This window comes from Lepus europaeus, chromosome 20 (genome assembly GCF_033115175.1).
Source record: "Lepus europaeus isolate LE1 chromosome 20, mLepTim1.pri, whole genome shotgun sequence".
Taxonomy (NCBI): Eukaryota; Metazoa; Chordata; class Mammalia; order Lagomorpha; family Leporidae; genus Lepus; species Lepus europaeus.
The window spans coordinates 10,174,171-10,194,280 of NC_084846.1; the positions used below are offsets into that span (position 1 = coordinate 10,174,171).

The window sequence follows — 20,110 nt, forward strand, 5'->3', positions numbered from 1 at the left end:
GGAAATGAAAAACTCAACTGACCATATAAAAAACACCGTGGAATCCCTTGGAAATCAAACAGATGAAATAGAAGAGTGAATATCAGAATTCGAAGACAAACTTACAGGAATAATACAGTCAGTTCAAACACAGGAAGAAGAAATTAAAAAATTAAAAAATACTGTCGGAGACCTGCAAGATTGAATCAAATGGTATAATGTTCGGATAATAGGAGTCCCTGAGGGGGTGAAAAGAGAGAATGGATTGGAAGGGGTTTTCAATGAAATCATATCAGAAAACTTCAAACAAAGGCAGCTGGATAATAACAGGCAAATTCAGCAGATAGCCAGGACTCTGAACAGGATAGACCAGAAGAGAAATTCACCGTGACACATTGTGGCAACACTCAGCTCAGTGACACACAAAGAACAAATCCTAAAATGTACCAAGAGAAATGACAAATCACATTCAGGGGTAAGTTAATCAGACTCACCCCAGACTTCTCATCGCAAACACTACTGGCAAGGAGACAATGGCTTGATATACTTCAAGTTTTAAAAGACAAACGATGCCAACCTAGAATACTATACCCTGCAAAGCTATCATTTATGAATGAAGGGGAAATAAAGATCTTCCAAGACAAACAGAACTGAAAGAATTTGTATCCATGTGTCCAACCCTACAACACTTGCTCAAAGACGTGCTGTACACAGAAAGACAAAAACAAGAACTTCACTACAAAAAAAAAAGCGAATGTAGAGTAAGCTACAAACAAAGTTCAAAATACATAAACAGCTCGTTTCAGGAAACATGACTGGGAAAAGACAGTACTTAACAATAATCACACTGAATGTGAATGGTCTTAATTCTACTACCAAGAGACACAGACTAGCTGATTGGATCAAGAAAGAGAATCCATCTATATGCTGCCTTCAGGAGACACACCTTATCAGCAAAGATGCACGCAGACTGAAAGTGAAAGGATGGAAAAAGATACTCCAAGCTAACAGAAATCAAAAAAGAGCTGGTGTGGCCATCCTAGTATCAGACAAAATAGACTTTAACATAAAACCCATTAAAAGAGACAGAGAAGGGCACTATATAATGATTAAAGGATCTATCCAACAGGAAGACATTACTATTATAAATGTATACGCACCTAATTACAGGGCGCCTGGCTACTTGAAATAATTACTAAAGAATCTAAAGGGAGATATAAATTCAAATACAATAATAACAGGGGACTTCAACACCCACTCTCACCAATGGACAGATCAACCAGACAGAAATTCAATAAGGAAGGCTGGCGCCGCGGCTCACTAGGCTAATCCTCCACCTAGTGGCGCCGGCACACCAGGTTCTAGTTCTGGTTGGATTCTGTCCCGGTTGCCCCTCTTCTAGGCCAGCTCTCTGCTGTGGCATGGGAGTGCAGTGGAGGATGGCCCAAGTGCTTGGGCCCTGCACCCCATGGGAGACCAGGAGAGGCACCTGGCTCCTGCCATCAGATCAGCATGGTGCACCAGCCGCAGCACGCCAGCTGCAGTGGCCATTGGAGGGTGAACCAACGGCAAAAGGAAGACCTTTCTCTCTGTCTCTCTCTCTCATTGTCCACTCTGTCAAAAAAAAATAAAAAATAAAAAATAAAAAAATTAACAAAAGAAATTCAACAAGGAAACAACAGAGCTAATTGATGCTATAGACCAAATACCTAATAGACACCTAATAGACCAGATACCTAATAGATATCTTCAGAACTTTCTACCCCACAGCCACAGAGTTCATGGAATGTTCTCTAGGATTGACCATATGCTAGGCCATAAAGGGAGCCTCAACAAATTAAAAAAAAATTGAAACTATACCATGCAGCTTCTCAGACTATAGCACAGTGAAACTCGAAATCAACAACCCAAGAATCTCTACACCATATGCAAACATATGGAGAATGGACAACATGATCCTGAATGAACAGTGGGTCATCAAAGAAATTAAAAGAGAAATCAAAAGATTTCTAGAAACAAATGAAAATGATAACACAACCTATCAAAAGCAGTGCTAAGTGGAAAGTTTATAGCAATTGGTGCCTACATCAAGAAGCTGGAAAGGAACCAAACAAATGAACTCTCCATGCACCTCAAGGATTTAGAAAAACAGCAGCAAGTCAAGCCCAAACCCAGCAGGAGGAAAGAAATACTAAAGATAAGAGAAGAAATAAACAGAATTGAAACCCCCCCCCCCAAAAAAAAAAACCAATACAACAGGTCAACAAAACCAGGAGCTGGTTCTTTGAAAAAAGAAACAAAATCGACACACCATTGGCCCAACTAACTAAAAAAGGAGAGAGAAGACCCAAATCTGTAAAATCAAAGATAGTAATGGAAATGTAACAACAGACACAACAGAAATAAAAAGAATCATCAGAAACCACTACAAAGAGATGTATGCTAACAAATTGGGGAACCTGGAAGAAATGGATAGATTTCTGGACACATACAACCTTCCTAAACTGAGCCTTGAAGACATAGAAAATCTAAACAGATCCATAACCATGGAAGAAATTGAATCAGTAATAAATGCACTACCAAAAAAGAAGAGCCCAGGACCGGATGGCTTCACCACTGAATTTTACCAGACATTTAAAGAACAACTAAGGCCAGTTCTTCATAAATTATTCAAAACAATTGAAAGGGAGGGAGTCCTCCCAAATTCTTTCTATGAAGCCAATATCACCTTAATTCCTAAGCCCAGAAAAGACACAACAGAGAAAGAAAACTACAGACCTATCTCCCTGATGAACATAGATGCAAAAATACTCAACAAAATTCTGGCAAACTGAATCCAACTGCACATCAGAAAGATCATTCACCTGGATCAAGTAGGATTTATCCCTGGTATGCAGAGCTGTCTGAACCTCAGGGTTTATTGCAGCTCAATTCACAATAGCTAAGACATGGAATCAACCCAAATGCCCATCAACAGTAGACTGGATAAAGAAATTATGGGACATGTATTCTATAGAATACTATACAGCAATAAAAAATACCATCTGGTCATTTGCAACAAAATGGAGGAATCTGGAAAACATCATGCTGAGTGAAATAAGCCAGTCCCAAAGGAACAAATATCATATGTTTTCCCTGATCTACAACAACTAACCGAGCACCTAAAAGGAAACCTGTTGAAGTGAAATGGTCACTATGAGAAACAATAACCTGATCAGCTCTTGTCCTGACTGTCGAGGAACAACTTACTATTTTATTCCTTTTAGTATTTTTTTGATCTATTTGATGTCATTGGTTGAACTCTTTAATTAACACACAATTATTCTTAGGTTTTTAAATCTAACTGAAAAGTGATCCCTGGTAAATATAATAGTAGGAATAAGAGAGGGAAGAGACGTACAGTTGAGCACATGCTAACTTGGACTTACCCCTAATGGTAGAGCTAGAAACATGCCAGGGGATTCCAATTCGATCCCATCAAAGTGGCATGTACCAATGTCATCTTACTTTTTAAAGTGATAAGTTTAAGTTTATAATTAATCCAAAAGATAGGATTAAGTGTCAAAGTTATTACATAAATAAGACCAGTGTCAGCAAATAATAGTTGATAGAATTAAAAAGGAGAGAATGATCCTACATGGGAAGCAGAATACACAGCAGACTCATAGAATGGCACATGCCTTAAACAGAACTCTGGCCACAGAATTAGCCCCGAAGGCATTCAGATCCGGCTAAAAATCCCATGAGAGTTTCTCAGGCATGGAAAGCCAAGACACTGTGGCAAAAAAAAAATGACCTAAATGAAAGATCTCTGTGAGTGAGATCCCAGTGGAAAGAACGGGCCATCACAGAAGGAGGTACCTTTCTCTGAAGGGAGGAGAAAACTTTCACTTTGATTATGGCCTTGTCTAAATACAATCAGAGTTGATGAACTCAAGAGGCTTCATAGCCTTGGCAGCTCCTGACAAGAGCCTCTGGTGATTACTGACATCATAAATAAGAGTGTCAACTGTTAAATCAACAAAGGGAGTCACTGTGCACCTGCTCCCCGTGTAGGACCTCTGTCCTTCATGTGTTGTACTATGCGAATTAACGGTAAAACTACTACTCAAACAATGATCTATACTTTGTGTGTCTGTGTGGGTGCAGTCTGTTGAAATCTTTACTTAGCATGTACTAAGTTGATCTTCTGTATAGAAGGATAATTGAAAATGAATCGTGATGAAGAATGGGAGGGGGGAGGGAGTGGGAGATGGAATGGTGGCAGGTGGGAGGGAGGTTATGAGGGGGAAAGCCGCTATAATTCAAAAGTTGTACTTTGGAAATTTATATTTATTAATAAAACTTGAAAAAAAGAAAAAATTTAAAAAATTCTTTTCAGCAGAAAGGAAGTGGGCTTAGTGAGAGGTCCTTAATCATTGGGGATGTGCCCTTGCTACGTAGTTCTCGTGAGAAGGTTCATCTTACACTCTTGAGTGAGACCCTCCCTTGCACAAGCCTCACACTTCCTGAGCCGAGGCTCAACAAGGGCACTTTGTTCCCCAGTGTCCCAGTCCCCATGGGGCAGAACCGCACCCTCATCAAGCCGGTCCCTGAGGGTCCATGAGACACCCTAGGGTCTGTGTCTCTCCACTGCCAGGAGCACCCGGCAACTGCCGAAAAGCTGAGGCCCCTACCCTCAGGGGGCAGAGTCATTTCCGTGCCCCACGGAGTGCCAAGCAGCTAAGGGCGCCCTTGGGCATCCAGCGTCCCGAGGGCAGCACCTGTCCCCTCTTGGCTGGGTTCAGGGACCCAGAGGATTCAACTGTAGACTCAGACCTAGGCGGTGCCTGCGCGAGTGTGACCCCATCCCTCCGGCGCCGATTGGCCAGGCTGCGTTCTGGGGGCGGAGCATTCACCCCGCCACCGCTGGACCCGGGAACCCTCCTGAGGCGGCGGCAGCGGGGGCAGCGGAGCCATGACCGCCCTCGGTCGTGCTTCGGGGGCCCACGCCGGCGGTGGGGTTCACGCACGCGGGAGCAGAAGCCGGCCAGCGGAAGCCCTGAGGAGGGTCCACGGGTGTGGACGGGTCCGATCCGGGGGTGCATCCGTGGGGCGGCGGGTCCCACAAGGGATCCGAATGCGTGGGGGCTGCCATGGTGGAGGAGGTCCCCGCCTCCCCGGGTCCCCGGGCCGCTGGCCTGAGCTGTGCGAGCCCCATGAGGGCGGTGTGGGGGCGGCGGGGGGCGCTCAGAGAGAACCGGGGCTGTGGACGCCGCCTCCCTGAAGTCCACCCTGGCTCCTCCACTTACTGTGCCCAGGTCACTGCCCTCTGTGTGCCCCAGGACGCCCGCAGGTCAGTTGTGTGTGGGGAGGAACGCACCTCAGCCAGGGCTCTGATGGTTTTCCCAGGGCAAGAGGGAGAGCCGCGCTGGGGGGCTGTGTGGGGTGGGAGCTGTGCGTGTGAGCACCATGATGCGTGCGTCCTGCTTGGGAGGGCCTGGCCTCCTCTGGACACAGTAAGGCTCAGGTCGGGGCCTCCCCACCGCACCCCAGTGTCCATCATGCTGTCCACTGAGCCGGGCCCTTCCCCCACTCCACCTCTTTGCCCTGGGGGTACTGATGTGTGTGTGTGTGTGTGTGTGTTGGGTCCCTGCGTAGACATGCCCCACGGTGCAGCCAGACATGCTGAACATTCACCTGCTGGCCCACACACATGATGACGTGGGCTGGATCAAGACAGTGGACCAGTACTACTATGGGGGTAAGTACTCGGTGGATGTGGCCCCAGACACCCATTGTGGGTCTCTAACCCCTTCTGAGCCCTGGACAGCAGAGTGGGGACAATGCCTGGCCTGGGCTCCTGTGTGGAGGAGGGTCCCCCTGGCTCTCCTGGTCCCTGAGTGCCCGACCCTGTGTCCACAGCTCAGAATGAGCTCCACCACGGGGCCGTGAAGAACATCCTGGACTCGGTCATTTCTGCCCTATGGGCAGAGCCCAGCCGCAGGTTCATCTATGTGGAGATGGCCTTCTTCTCCCGTTGGTGGCACCAGCAGACGAACGCAACCCAGCAAGCCGTGCAGGAGCTGGTGCGCCAGGGTGAGCCTGCCCCAAGGACAGGGAAATGGAAGCCCAGCTCAGCTTCCTCCTGTAACCCTGGCTTCTGAGACGGGGAGTGAACACTTTTCTCCTCTCATCCCAGCACCACTCTCCCTTGTCTGGCTCCCAGCCTTTGACCCCAACCTTGCCCCTTCCCGCGCAGGGCACCTGGAGTTTGCCAATGGTGGCTGTGTGATGAACGACGAGGCGGCCGCCCACTATGGCGCCATCGTGGACCAGATGACGCTGGGGCTGCGTTTCCTGCAGGACACGTTTGGCGACGACGGGCGCCCCCGTGTGGCCTGGCACATCGACCCCTTTGGGCACTCTCGGGAACAGGCTTCGCTCTTTGCGCAGGTGCTATGTGGTCCTCTCTTAGGTCCACCACTTCACTCGCTCTCACTCCTCCCTTGGTCATTTAAGTCCCGCCTTTTTCCTGCCATCTCCCTTGGGCCAGTCTTGGCCTAATGAAACTCCACCCTTTGGGCTATTTGTAAGTCCTGGCACTTCTCAATCCAAGTCTGACCGGGATTCAGTAGCTCCACCCCCCAATACCTCACCCCCTTTTCTCACATCTCTGTCTCCTCCCCACGATGAGTGACAGGTGGAGGCCTTGGCTGCTTTAAAACCAGCTCCATTCCCAGAGTTCTGACATCAACCACCCTGACTGTGGAAGTGGGAGCCTTCCTTGTGGCATTGATATTGCTGGGCAGGTGGTGATGGATTCTGACATTGATCCCGCCTCCTCCCCGAGGTCAGGTTGTGTGCTTTGACTCTTCCCAAAGCTCTTATTTATTTTTATTTTAAAATAATTTTTAGAGCTTTTTAAAATCTGGAAACCTTATATTTAAGGTATAGAAACTCATGCATTTCATACATACAAATTTAGGAACATGGTGCTTCTTCCCACCCTACCCTCCCTCCTACCTGCACTCCCACCCTTCTTCTTCCTCCCTCTTCTATTCCCATTTTTATTTTTTACTATAATCTATTTTTAACTATCTTTATATGCGTAAGACTAACCCTACACTAAGTAAAGAGTTCAACAAATAATGTATATATTTAAAAACTGTGTTTTCAACAGTCAAGAAAAGGGCTGTTCAAAGTCATCACATCTCAAATTGTCAATTTCATTTCACTTCTACAGATTGCCTTTTAGGTACTCTGCAAGTTACCATAGATTAGGGAGAACATATGGTATTTGTCTTTTGGGGATTGGCTTATTTCACTAAGTATAATAGTTTCTAGTTAAATTCATTTGTTGCAAATGACAAGATTTCATTTTTTCCCACTATGTAGTACTTCATAGTGTACATACACCATAGTTTGTTTTTAAAGAAGATTTTTTTACTTGAAAGGGTTAGAGAGAGAAAGAGAGAGAGAGAGAGAGGCCTTCCATCACTCCCAAAATGACTGTAATGGATGGAGCTGAGCTGAAGAAGCTGGAGCCTCCTCTGGGTCTCCCATGTGGGTGCAGGGGCCCAAGGACTTAGGCCATCCTCCACTGCTTTCCCAGATGCATTAGCAGGAGGCTGGATCATAAGTGGAGCAGTTGGGACTTCAGCAGGCATCCATATGGGATGCTGGCACTAAGGGCCAGAGCTTTAACATTTGTCATTACAGTGCCAGCCCCCAATATACCATAATTTCTTTATCCAGTCTTCAGTTGATGGACATCTGGGTTGATTCCATGTATATGTTATTGTAAATTGAGCTGCAATAAACATAGGGTACAGATAATTCTTTCATATGTTGATTTCATTTCCTTTGGGTAAATTCCCAGGAGTGTGATGGCTGGGTTATGTGGTGGGTCTATTTTCACATCTCTGAAGAAACTCCATACTGTCTTCCATAATGGTTGTACTAGTTCACATTCCCACCACAGTAAATTGGGGTATCATTTTCCTCACATCCTTACCAGCATTTATTGTTTTTTGATTTTTAGATGGTGGTTTTTTTTTTTTGACAGGCAGAGTGGATAGTGAGAGAGACAGAGAGAAAGGTCTTCCTTTTTGCCATTGGTTCACCCTCCAATGGCCGCTGTGGCCAGCGCATCTCGCTGATCCGAATCCAGGAGCCAGGTGCTTCTCCTGGTCTCCCATGCGGGTGCAGGGCCCAAGGACTTGGGCCATCCTCCACTGCCTCCCCGGGCCATAGCAGAGAGCTGGCCTGGAAGAGGGGCAACCGGGATAGAATCCGGCGCCCCAACCGGGACTAGAACCTGGTGTGCTGTTGCCACAGGTGGAGGATTAGCCTGTTAAGCCACAGCGCCAGCCTAGATGGTGGTTTTGACTTGCATTTCCCTGATAGCTAGTGATCCTGAGCAGTTTCTCCATGTGTGTTGGCCATTTGATTTTCCTCTCTTGAAAAATGCCTGTTCAAGTCCTTTGCCCGTTTCTTAACTGGATTGTTTATTTTGTTGTTGAGTTTCTTGAACTCTTAATATATTCTGTATATTAATGTTTTATCAGTTGCATTGTTTGCAAATATTTTCTCCCATTCTTTCAGTTGCCTCTTCACTTTGCTGAATGTTTCTTTTGCAGTACAGAAACTTCTCAGCTTGATGTAATCCCGTTTGTCAATTTTGACTTTGATTGCCTGTGCCTCTGGGGTCTTTTCCAGGAAAACTTGCCTATGCCAATGTCTTGCAGGGTTTCCCCAATGTTCTCTAATGATTTGATGATATTGGATCATAGATTTAAGTCTTTGATCTGTTTTGAGTGAATTTTTTTGACAGGCAGAGTTAGACAGTGAGAGAGAGACAGAGAGAAAGGTCTTCCTTCCGTTGGTTCACCCCCCAAATGGCTGCTACAGCCTGTGCACTGTGCCGATCCAAAGCCAGGAGCCAAGTGCTTCCTCCTGGTCTCCCATGCAGGTACAGGGCCCAAGCACTTGGGCCATCCTCCACTGCCTTCCCGGGCCACAGCAGAGAGCTGGACTGGAAGAGGAGCAAATGGGACAGAATCCGGCACCCCAACCGAGACTAGAACCTGGGTGCTGGTGCGCCAAGTGGAGGATTAGCCTAGTGAGCCATGACACCAGCTTTGAGTGAATTTTTGTGAAAGGTGTAAGGTAGGGGTCTTGCTTCATACTTCTGCATGCAGAGATCCAGTTTTCCCAGCACCATTTGTTGAAGAGACTGTCCTTGCTCCAGGGATTGGTTTTAGCTCCTTTGTGAATGACAAGTTGGTTGTAGATGCGTGGATTGATTTCTGGAGTTTCTATTCTGTTCCATTGGTCTATCCATCAGTATTTGTGCCAGTACCAGACTGTTTTGATTATAACTGCCCTGCAATATGTCTTGAAATCTGACACTTGTGAGGTCTCTGGATTTGTGTTTATTGTGTAAGATTGCTTTAGCTATTTGGGGTCTCCTATGCTTCTGTATGAATTTCAACATTGTTGTTTCTAGATCTGAGAACAATGTCATTAGTATTTTAATTGGTATCACATTGAATCTGTAAATTGCTTTTGGTAGTACGGACGTTTTGATGATATTGATTCTTCCAATCCATGAATGTGGAAACATTTTCCATTTTTGTGTGTGTCTTCTTCTATTTCTTTCTTTCTTCAGTGTTTTTTTCCAAAGCTTTTAAAGAAACTTGATTTTAGCCCCACTGTCTTCCTGTGCTCTGCCTGCCTCTCCCTAGCCAAGAGGAGCTTGATGGTGGAGGGCTGGGCATTCATTCCTGGTGCCCCCTCCTCCCCACCTCTAGATGGGCTCTGATGGCATCTTCTTTGGGTGTGTGGATTATCAAGATGAAAAGATGCAGAAGAAACAGGAGATGGAGGTGGTGTGGTGGGCCAGCGCCAGCCTGCAGCCCCCAACCTCCAACCTCTTCACAGGTGAGGCTGTGGGGTGAGCTGAGCCATCACCCAGGGCCCCAAACTCACACAGGCCCTGGGCTTAATGTAGTGCCCCACTGTCAGTGTCTTAAAGAATCTCATTCCAAACAAGAGTCTAGAGATTTCCTTTTGCTCTGGGATCTGCACATTGTAACACTTGCCCTGTGTCAGGCATGTCCAGTTTTGACCCTTGGGCCCTTCCACCCACATGGGAGGCCTAGATGAACCTCCTGGCTCCTGGCTTCAGCCTGGCTCAGACATGGCTGTTGTAGCTATTTTGGGAGTGAACCAGTGAATGGAAGAGAAGTCTCTCTCTCTCTCTCTCTCTCTCTCTCTCTCTCTCTCTCTCTCCCTCTCTCTCTCTCTCTTTCTCTCTGCCTCCTATTCTCTCTGTAACTCTTTTAAGCACATAAATAAATTTTTAAGGAAAAAAAAAGATTTGTTTCATGTATCTGAAAGAGTGGGGAAAAAAGGGAGAGACTGGGATCATGCTGTCCCACTCCACGAATTGCTGAAGACTGGCCTCTGGAACTTCATCTGGGTCTCACATGGGTGACCCCTTGAACTCTTAGGTCATCTTCATCTGCTTTCCCAGGCATGTTAGCATGGAATGTAATGCATGTGCCAGGCCACGAAGCTGTCCCCTAGAATATTTTTAAAAATTTATTTGTTTATTTAAAGACAGAGTGACAAAGTGAGAATGAGGGAGAGAGAGGTGTTCATATGTTAGTTTATTTCACAAATGCCTGCCAACAGTCAGGGCTGGGTCAAACTGAAGCCAGGAACCCAGAACTCCACCAGGATCTCCCACATAAGGGCAGCAACCCAAGTACTTGAGCCTGATCTGATGTCTCCCGGACTACTCATTAGCAGAAAGCTGGAATAAGGAGTGGAGCTGGGACGTGAACAAGGCACTTTGATATGGGATGGGGCATCCCAGGAGGCATCTTTTAATTTTAAGGACTGATTGATTTATTTGAAAGATAGAGAGGGAGAGGGAGAGAAAAGCCTTCCATCTGCTGTTTCACAACTGGTGGCTGCAGCAGCATTTAGACGAAGCCAGGAGCCAGGCATTTCCCCTGGGTCTCCGTTGAGGGTGGCAGGAGCCCAATCACTTGAGCCATCTGCTGCTGCCATTCTCCGGCCAATAGCATGGAGCCAGATTGGAAGTGGAGAAGTCAGGGCTTGAACCTGCAACCATATGGGATGACATTCTTCATTAAGATTCAATTTTAATTAACTTTATATACAGAAGACCAACTCTATACTAAGTAAAGATTTCAACAATTTGCACCCCTACAAAGTATAAAGTATTGTTTGAAAACAAGTTTTACAGTTAATTCTTATAGTACAACTCATTAAGGACAGAGATCCAACAAGGAGAGTAAGTGCACAGTGACTCATGTTGTTGGTTTAACAATTAACATTCTTATTTATGATGTCAGTGATCATCTGAGGCTCTTGACATGAGCTGTCAAGGCTATGAAGCCTCTGGAGTCCACAAACTCTGTCAGTATTTAGACAAGGTCATAAGCAAAGTGAAAGTTCTTTCCTCCCTTCAGAGCAAAGTACATCCTTCTTTGATGGCCCCTTCTTTGCACTGGGGTCTCACTCACAGAGATTTTTCGTGTAGATCATTTTTTTCTACAGTGTCTTGGCTTTCCATGTCTGAAATGCTCACATGGGCTTTTTAGCCAGATCCCAATGTCTTAATGGCTGATTTTGAGATCAGAATGCTCTTTAGGGCATTTGTCATTCTATGAGTCTGCTGTGTGGACTGCTTCCATGTTGGAAGTCTCTCCTTTTTAATTCTATCTATTGTTATTACCAGACACTTGGTCTTATTTATGTTATCCCTTTGACACTTAATTCTATCTATATGATCAATTGCACACTTAATATGATCAGTTTTACATTAAGATAGCATGAGTATCACTCAGCTTAATGGGATTTGGAGTCCCATGGCAAGTTTTTAGGTTTACCCTGAAGAGTAAGTCTCTGGGAATGTATGCCAAGCTGTACAACTCCTCCTTCTCTTATTCTCACTTATTTTTTATTTTTTTTTGACAGGCAGAGTTAGACAGTGAGAGAGAGACCCACTTATTTTTCACTGGGATCTATTTTCAATTCACTTTATACACACATAGGTGAGTCTTTGAAAAGGTCATGAAACTGTGCATTATGAAAAAATTATGCATGGATTCAATATTGTTTTGCACCAAAACCAATTGTCTTATTTTTTATTTTTTTTCTGTCTTTTTTTAAACTTTTATTTAATGAATATAAATTTCCAGTGTACACCTTATGGATTACAATGGCTTCCCCCTCCCATAACTTCCCTCCCACCCGCAACTCTCCCCTCTCCCGCTCCCTCTCCCCTTCCACTTGCATCAAGATTCATTTTCAATTCTCTTTATATACAGAAGATCAATTTAGTATAAAGATTTCAACAGTTTGCACCCACATAGAAACACAAAGTGAAACATAGTGTTTGAGTACTAGTTAGAGCATTAAATCAAAATGTACAGCACATTAAGGACAGAGATCCCACATGAGGAGCAAGTGCACAGTGGCTCCTGTTGTTGACCCAACAAATTGACACTCTAGTTTATGGCGCCAGTAACCACCCTAGGCTGTCGTCATGAGTTGCCAAGGCTATGGAAGCCTTCCAAGTTTGCCCCTGATCATATTTAGACAACGTCATAAAAGAGAGAGTAAGGATAGTAACCAATGATCCTAAGAGTGGTATTTACCAGGTTTGAACAATTATACAGCATTAAGTGGGGAAGAGGACCATCAGTACACACAGGATGGGAGTAGAGCCATTGGTGGTAGAGTAGAGGTTATGATTACAAAGGAATGAGGCCCAAGTATGCTAGACAGGGTCTAGAACAAAGGACAGAGTCATGATTAGAGGAGCTAAGAAAGGTGCTGTCTAAGCTACAATTAAGTTTTCTGATTTAGAGGCAAATAGAACCTGACAGAAGGGGCTTGATAATAATCTGGTGGGCTTTAGGCCTTGTAAGTTAAGAGGCCCAGACCTATCTATCTCTTCACATGGGGTATATCCTAAGGGAGGTGTGAACCTCCTAGGGGAAGGCACTCTGTTGACTTTCATTACTTGGCTGGCCTGGGAGGAGAGCTGGCCAGGTCAAGGCAGGTGGCATCTCTAACAAGAAATTTACAGTTCTGCCTGCAATGTTGCTGACCCTGCTTGGCCGTCCCCTCAGCTGCAGTGGTCACTTTGGAAGTTGGGCTGAGTGAAGGGCTTTTCAGCTTAGAGCCAATAAGATCTGTGGCTCTGACCTGGGCATCCTTCAACTCCAGGGCAGGTCCATTTCCAGTGATCCAACTCTTGGCAGAGCTGCCAGGGCTCTTCACAAGCTGACTTCTGCTGAAGCCCATGCTTACCACATTGAAAGCCACTGCAGTGGACTGGCCTGTTGGGTCTCCTTGAGGGCAGATCACTGTACAGATCAGCCATTAATAGGCCTGCCACCATTGCTTCTGATGCCTAGCTTTCTTTTCCTCCTGGTTTGTGTTAAAGCGGACCAGAGGATGCAAGTCAAGGGAGTGCTCAAGTCCCATCTCTAATCTTCGGTGGCCTGAACTACAAGTCTATAGTCACAGGCATGTTCTGTAGTAGTTTTTCTAAGGTAGACAATGCCCATGAGGAAAATTATGTTCTCACTTTAAAACTTTCTTTCCCTTTGGTCTGAAAGGGAGGTTTTTCTACTTACTGTTTACTTCGCTGATGGTGAAGTGAATCTAGCTATGAGATTATTATTTAAGTTCTTATTTTAGCTATGCTATTGCAGAAAAATGTTAGCCATCTCTTTTATAAGGTCTAAAGATTAAATTGTGCATCCTACAGATTCCTTCATAATAGAATTAGTTTCCTACCTTGAAGAGAATAGAGAAATGAAAGAACAAGTTTGGCTTAGAATAGAGAAATGAGGGAGCAAGTCCTAGATCGCTTGCTGACAATAGCAATATCACATGAATTCTTAGCAAACAGTTTCAACCATTAGATAACAACTTAAGAAAACATTTACCAAAAGATCCGATGCCTTCTATGAATTTTAAGAATCATGTATTTGAAAACACCTCTTAAATATCTAACATGGTGTAGTTTGTTTAGCCAGTAAACTTAAGCACAACCATCTAAAATGTTTTTAGTTTCTTTCCACCCACAAGTTTAAAACATATGATGCAGAGATTCAGGTCACACGAATTAAAATGCATCTTTGATTAATTTTAGCAGCTTAAATTTATGGACAATCTTATCTATAAGCCATTTAAAATAAAACTCTTAATAAAATTTCCCCATGTGGACATACAATATGTACACACATATAACATAGCATAATAGACCAATATAGCAATTTTAATACTAGCTTTTAAAATCTTTAACTCTTTTTGTAGATTGCCAATTGATCTGAATTGCTTTTTGTTTTTAGTGACCTCAGTTAACCATACTTTCTCTCAGTTGGTACTGTTAATACATTATTAGCTTCATCTGTTTACAGAGCCATCCCAAAGTACTGAATACAATAGAAGTGGCTGGAAAAAGTCCATAGGAACCTATAGGAGGGCAGCTAAATACAGAACCAACAACGCTTTTGTTTTATGAGCAGCAAATAATATATAACTGTGGATGACAAAAGACTTTAAGTCGCCATGTTTAAAATTATAAACTCATCAACCAACAAGAGGCACTTGCTTACTTCACAGTATTTTTGAAAGCACCTGTAGGATTTTACAAGTATTTAACCCTTTAGGCCTCTGGGTTTTTCTCATGTCTAGATTCATGTCTAGTAACACAAGATCATTAGACTTTTTAATTCTCAAACATTTTTATTAATAGCATTTTCCATTATAGAAACTTAAAGTTTGGTACCACATCACATCTTGACAGTCCTTCTAATATAATCCAAATAGCCTGATTAGTTGGTGTCTCTATAAGATGAGAGACATAGGTCCTTCGATTTTTTCAGTTGGGCCCAAACTGGAAAAACCAAAGTCCAGGATTTACTGGAAATTTTAGAGACCAGATTGTTTGAAACTTTGATTTTTCGAATGCCTGTGAAGAATGCCAAGAAGGCTCAAAATCCAAAATATCTGGTTGAAATAAGATTCCTTAAAATCATGACATAACATAGACCAAATTTGATCAGTGTTACAAGGTGATTATTCAATTCTTAGAAAATAAGTACATATTTAAATAACCCATAGCTCTTAATAAAAATTCAGCTGTTTTTGAACAATTAGAATTTAACAGACATCAAGAGAACATAATAGATTACTTTAACACGTTCCTTTAACAGAGCATCAGAGTTTAATTCTATGTTAAAGAGAAATTGGGCTTCCTGTGATCTTTTGCTGTGAGGTTTCCTTCTTTTACCTTCTTTCATATTGGTGACCATGTTTCTGTGTTTCTGTGTGTAACACATCTTTAAGCATCTTTTGCAGGGCAGGACGAGTGGCAACAAATTCTTTCAGTTTCTGTTTGCTATGAAAAGTCTTAATTTCACCTTCATTCACAAATGAGAGCTTTGCAGGATATAATATTCTGGGCTGGCAGTTTTTCTCTTTTAGTGCCTGGGCTATGTCTCGCGTTTCCCTTCTAGCTTGTAGGGTTTCTGATGAGAAGTCTGCTGTGAGTCTAATTGGAGATCCTCTAAGAATAATCTGACGTTTCTCTCTTGCACATTTTAGGATCTTTTCTTTATGTTTCACTGTGGTGAGTTTGATTACGATGTGTCGTGGTGAGGATCTCTTTTGGTCATGTTTATTAGGGGTTCTATAAGCTTCCTGTACTAAGATGCCTCTGTCCTTCTCCAAACCCGGGAAATTTTCTGCTAGTATCTCACTGAAAATGCCTTCTAATCCTTTCTCCCTCTCCATGCCTTCAGGAACTCCTAGGATTCGAATGTTGGGTTTTTTAATAGTATCCTGTAGATTCCCGACAATATTTTTTAGATTTCTAATTTCTTCTTCTTTTCTTTGGTTTGCCTATTTCCTTTCCTGTTCTCTGTCTTCTAAGTCTGATATTCTCTCTTCTGCTTCACCCATTCTGTTTTTAAGGCTCTCTAATGTGTTTGTCATTTGATCTATTGAATTTCATTTCATCATGATTTCTCATCACTATCACAGTTTCTAGTTCCACTAGTTGTTTCATTTCATTTTGATTCCTCCTTAATATTTCATTTTCACGAGAGAGATTTTCTATCTTGTCCATTAAGGATTTCTGTAGTTCAAGAATTTGTTTTTGAGAACTTCTTAATGTTCTTATCAATTTTTTGAGATCTGCTTCTTGCATTTCTTTGATCTCATCATCTTCATAATCTTTAATTGTGTGTCTTTTTCATTTGGGGGCGTCATAGTGTCTTCCTTGTTCTTGTTACATCGGTTTTTCATTTGTTGTTTGGCATGTTGGAGATATTTGCTTTCTTCACTGTGGTGTTTTTTCTTGTTACACTATGGCTCTATATTAAGTGGACTGTTTGCTTTCAGTGGAGTCTTAGAGGCTTGAGTTGAGTGTGGCCTGAGAGCTGTGTTTGGTTCCTCAGGGTTGAGGGTGTGTCAAAGATGACACTCCCAGGTTAGGTGTGGTAAATCTCTCTTTCTTTCTTTCTTTTTTTGATTCAAAAGGGAAGTAATTCTGCATAGCTGAACGTAATTGGAGGTAGTTAGCAGGCAAATGATATACCCACAGGAGCCAGATCGGAAGCTCTTTCCCAAGGACCACACAGGGAATCTCTGCTGCCCTCAGTGTGGGCTCCAATTCTCCTGCAGTCTCCCACTGGGTTGCCAAGTTAGATGCTAGTCTCCTGTTATTTCACCCCTCCCCCCAGAGTCAGGTTTTTCTGCTAGGCTCAGGGCTGGTGCAGACCTGAGGTCACCCTGCTTATGACGTATGTCAAAATGGCGCCTGCTCTTTGTCTTGCTCGCCTTTGAGAGGTGAGTGGCGAGAGAGAAACTTGTGTCCGTATCAGTCACTTTTTTTTTCTCTCTCTCTCTCTCTCTTCTAGTTAGCCTGGTGAACTTTTCTCTATGGAGATTCAAGCCTTGTTCCCTCTAGTCTCCTCTTTCCGCTTGCCCGCTGGTGTCTCGGGCTATTGATGTTCGGCTCAACTCGCGTTCCAGCGCTGGTGTGTTGAGTCTGCCGCTGGTGTCCCAAACTTGGGCTCCCACGCTCTCCACGCAGGTCCACTGTGAATCACTAGTTCCGGAAGAGTTTCCTGTGCTGTTTCTTCCCCTACTCTTCCTTGACCCTGCAGTATCTCCACTTTTATTAAAGTGTCTCTCCCCCGGACTAATAGTATGCTACCTTCCTATTCTGCCATCTTGCTGCTCTCCATTATTATTTTTTATTTTTTGACAGGCAGAGTGGACAGAGAGAGATAGAGCGAAAGGTCTTCCTTTTGCTGTTGGTTCACCCTCCAATGGCCACCACGGCTGGTGTGCTGCAACTGGCGAACCAATTATCTTTTAATTCAATTTTCCATGCATTTTTGGGACACATTTGTATAGACCAAGACACTGCCAGGCACAAGGGTAGCCAGAGACAGGTTGGCCTGAGAACTGCCTTTGCCCTGGCAGCGCAGACACTGCCACACCAACCACACCGTGTTGGCCATGGGTGGTGAATTCCAGTGTGAGAATGCCCACAAGTGGTTTAAGAACCTTGACAAGCTCATCCACCTGGTCAATGCACAGGGCCCAGTGTGTGGGACAGGGCATTTAGATGCTCCTTGTGGTATCAACATCCTACATTGTTGGGTGGGTTCAAGTCCTGGCTGTTCTGCCTCTGAACCAGATTTCTTCTAGCATTCCAAGGAGAGCCACGGAATATGGGTCAATATTTGACCACCTGTATCCATGTGAGAGACCCAGAAGGAGTTCTGGGCTCATGGCTTAGCCTGGATTTTCCTGGCCATTATACTCATTTGAGAAATGAACTGGTGGATAAAAGATGTCTTTCTCTCTGTCACTCTGCCAATAAATAAAAAATAAAAATCTTTTTAAAAAATTATTTGCATAATTCCAAAAGTAGAGAGACAGAGGGAGTGACTGATAGAGCTCTCCATTCCACTGGTTCCCTGAGAGAGCCCTGTAGACAGATTTCTTCCATCTGCTGGTTCACCCCCAGATGTCTCAAAGAACTAGAGCTGTGCCAGGTGCAAGCTGGGGGCTAGGAATTCAACCTGGTCTCCCGTGGGGGTGCCAGGGCTGTCACTGTCACTGCCTGTCTCTCGGGGTCTGCATCAACAGAGGCAGGAAGCAGGAGCACAGCTGGGACTCAGGCCCAGGCACTGTGATATGGGTGGTGGCATCCTAGCTGGCATCTTAGCCTCTGCCCCCCAACACCGCCCCAGAGTGAGTTTAGATGAGGCTCACAAGCTTGCTGTCCCATTGGGTACAGTGATGTGTGGTGAAAGGTAGTTATCCGTCACTTCAACACGCCGCTGGACACCAAGGGCTACTTCTACATGGACAGCAATGGCCAGGAGATCCTGAAGAGGAGGTGACGGGGGATGCAGGGCACCCGTGGGGCAGTAGTGATGTGTGGGGACCCGGGGGGCGGGGCTGCTGGCTGATGGTGTGAATGTGGGAGGGACAGGAAGAAGGGAGAGAACAGAGTGGGGGAGCTGGTCCCCTAGCCTGACCAGGTGACCTTCTGTCCCCCAGGAGGAATTATCGGCCCACCTGGAACTTGACCCAGATGGAGGCAGTGGCGGGGAACTACTATTCAGTCAACACTTGAATTTACATCACGGTACCATCCCTCACCCCGTGCCTCCCTGGATACAGAGTGGGGAGCGCCCCTCACTGGCAGCATCTCTGTGGTGCCTGGGTCTGGGACTGGCTCCCCAGCCCACCCTCACACTCACCCCCACCCCAACCCTCACCCAGGATGGAAAGAAGCAGCTGATGGTGCTGACAGACTGCTCACAGGGGGGCAGCAGCCTGCAGGATGGCTCCCTAGAGCTCATGGTGAGTGGGCGTAGGGGGAGCTCCAGCCACGGTAGAGTCCTTCCACCAAGTCCCTCAGGACTTTGGACAGAATACTGCTGGACCCCCACCCTCTCCTGGCCACTCTCCCCCAGGTGCTGAAAGATGACAGACGTGGCCTGGGGGAGCCACTAGCTGCTAGAGAAGTTGGGGTTGTGGGTGCAGGGGCACCACCTCATGCTGCTGGACATGGTGGGCATGGCAGCAGCCGGGCACCGGCTGCTGTCAGAGAAGGAGGCTCTGGCCCCGCAGATGGAGCTGGTGCTGGGGGGTGGTGCCCGGTGCAATCCTAGAGCTGCCGTGTGCACACAGGTGAGGGCCAGTGAGATGAGGAGGTTGGTTGGGTGCCACCCCACAGGACCTTAAAAGCTAGGTACAGCCCGAGCTCCTGCCCCTTCACCTCCTGCTTGTCTTTGGTCCGGCCCCATCTCTCTTCACCAAGGTCCCAATGCCTGCCCAGCTCCCCCCTTGTTTTACTCATCTGGCCCCACCCCTTCAGCCCTGTGGTTCTGGCCTCTGGTCTGTTCACTTCTGGGCTTGAACCTGTATTGCCCAATTTTGGATCATCCTATTCCCCTCCTTGGCTCAGTTCTCCATGATTCTTCCCACTCTTTTCAGCTGTGCCCCGCCCCTCTCCAACTCAGCCCCACCTCTGTCTCCCCGCAGTTCTCAGGGCTGTGCCAGGAGGTCCTGTCTTCCGTGCACCTGCTCACCCTGGCCCACTAGGGCTCAGAGACGCTGCTGCTGTGCTTGGAGCACCAGTTCTCCAGTGGGGAGGATTCGGGCCACAACTTGAGCTCCCTAGTGACTTTGGGTTTACAGGTTAGGAAAGCAGAGGTGGGAAACTGACTGGAACGGGCGCGAGCAAGAGACAAAGTTGGGGGGAGTCACCTTGGCTCCCACTGATCAGGTCCCGTCCACAGTTCCCATAGAACCTGTTCTCCACCTTCACCATCACCTGCCTGCAGAAGACCACACTGGCGGCTAACCAGCCCTGGGCCAGCACCTCCCAGCTCAAGTGGACCCCAGACACCAGTGGGCACCTAGCATGAGAGGGATGGGTTCCTGCCTGGGGCTGGCAGCTGGGGGTGGTGTATGAGGCATGGGAATGTGGGCCAGGATCCAGTATAGAACCTGAGGACTCTGGGAAGATCCAGGCTCAGGGCTTCAAGGTCCAAAGTTGGTTTAG

General features: G+C 45.6%; 1 protein-coding gene across 1 annotated transcript in view; it reads left to right on the forward strand.

The window, feature by feature from the left end:
* The window catches only part of LOC133749275 (lysosomal alpha-mannosidase-like), a 41,932-nt gene that overhangs the window by 21,225 nt on the left and 597 nt on the right, over positions 1-20,110 (forward strand). The window lies entirely within an intron of this gene.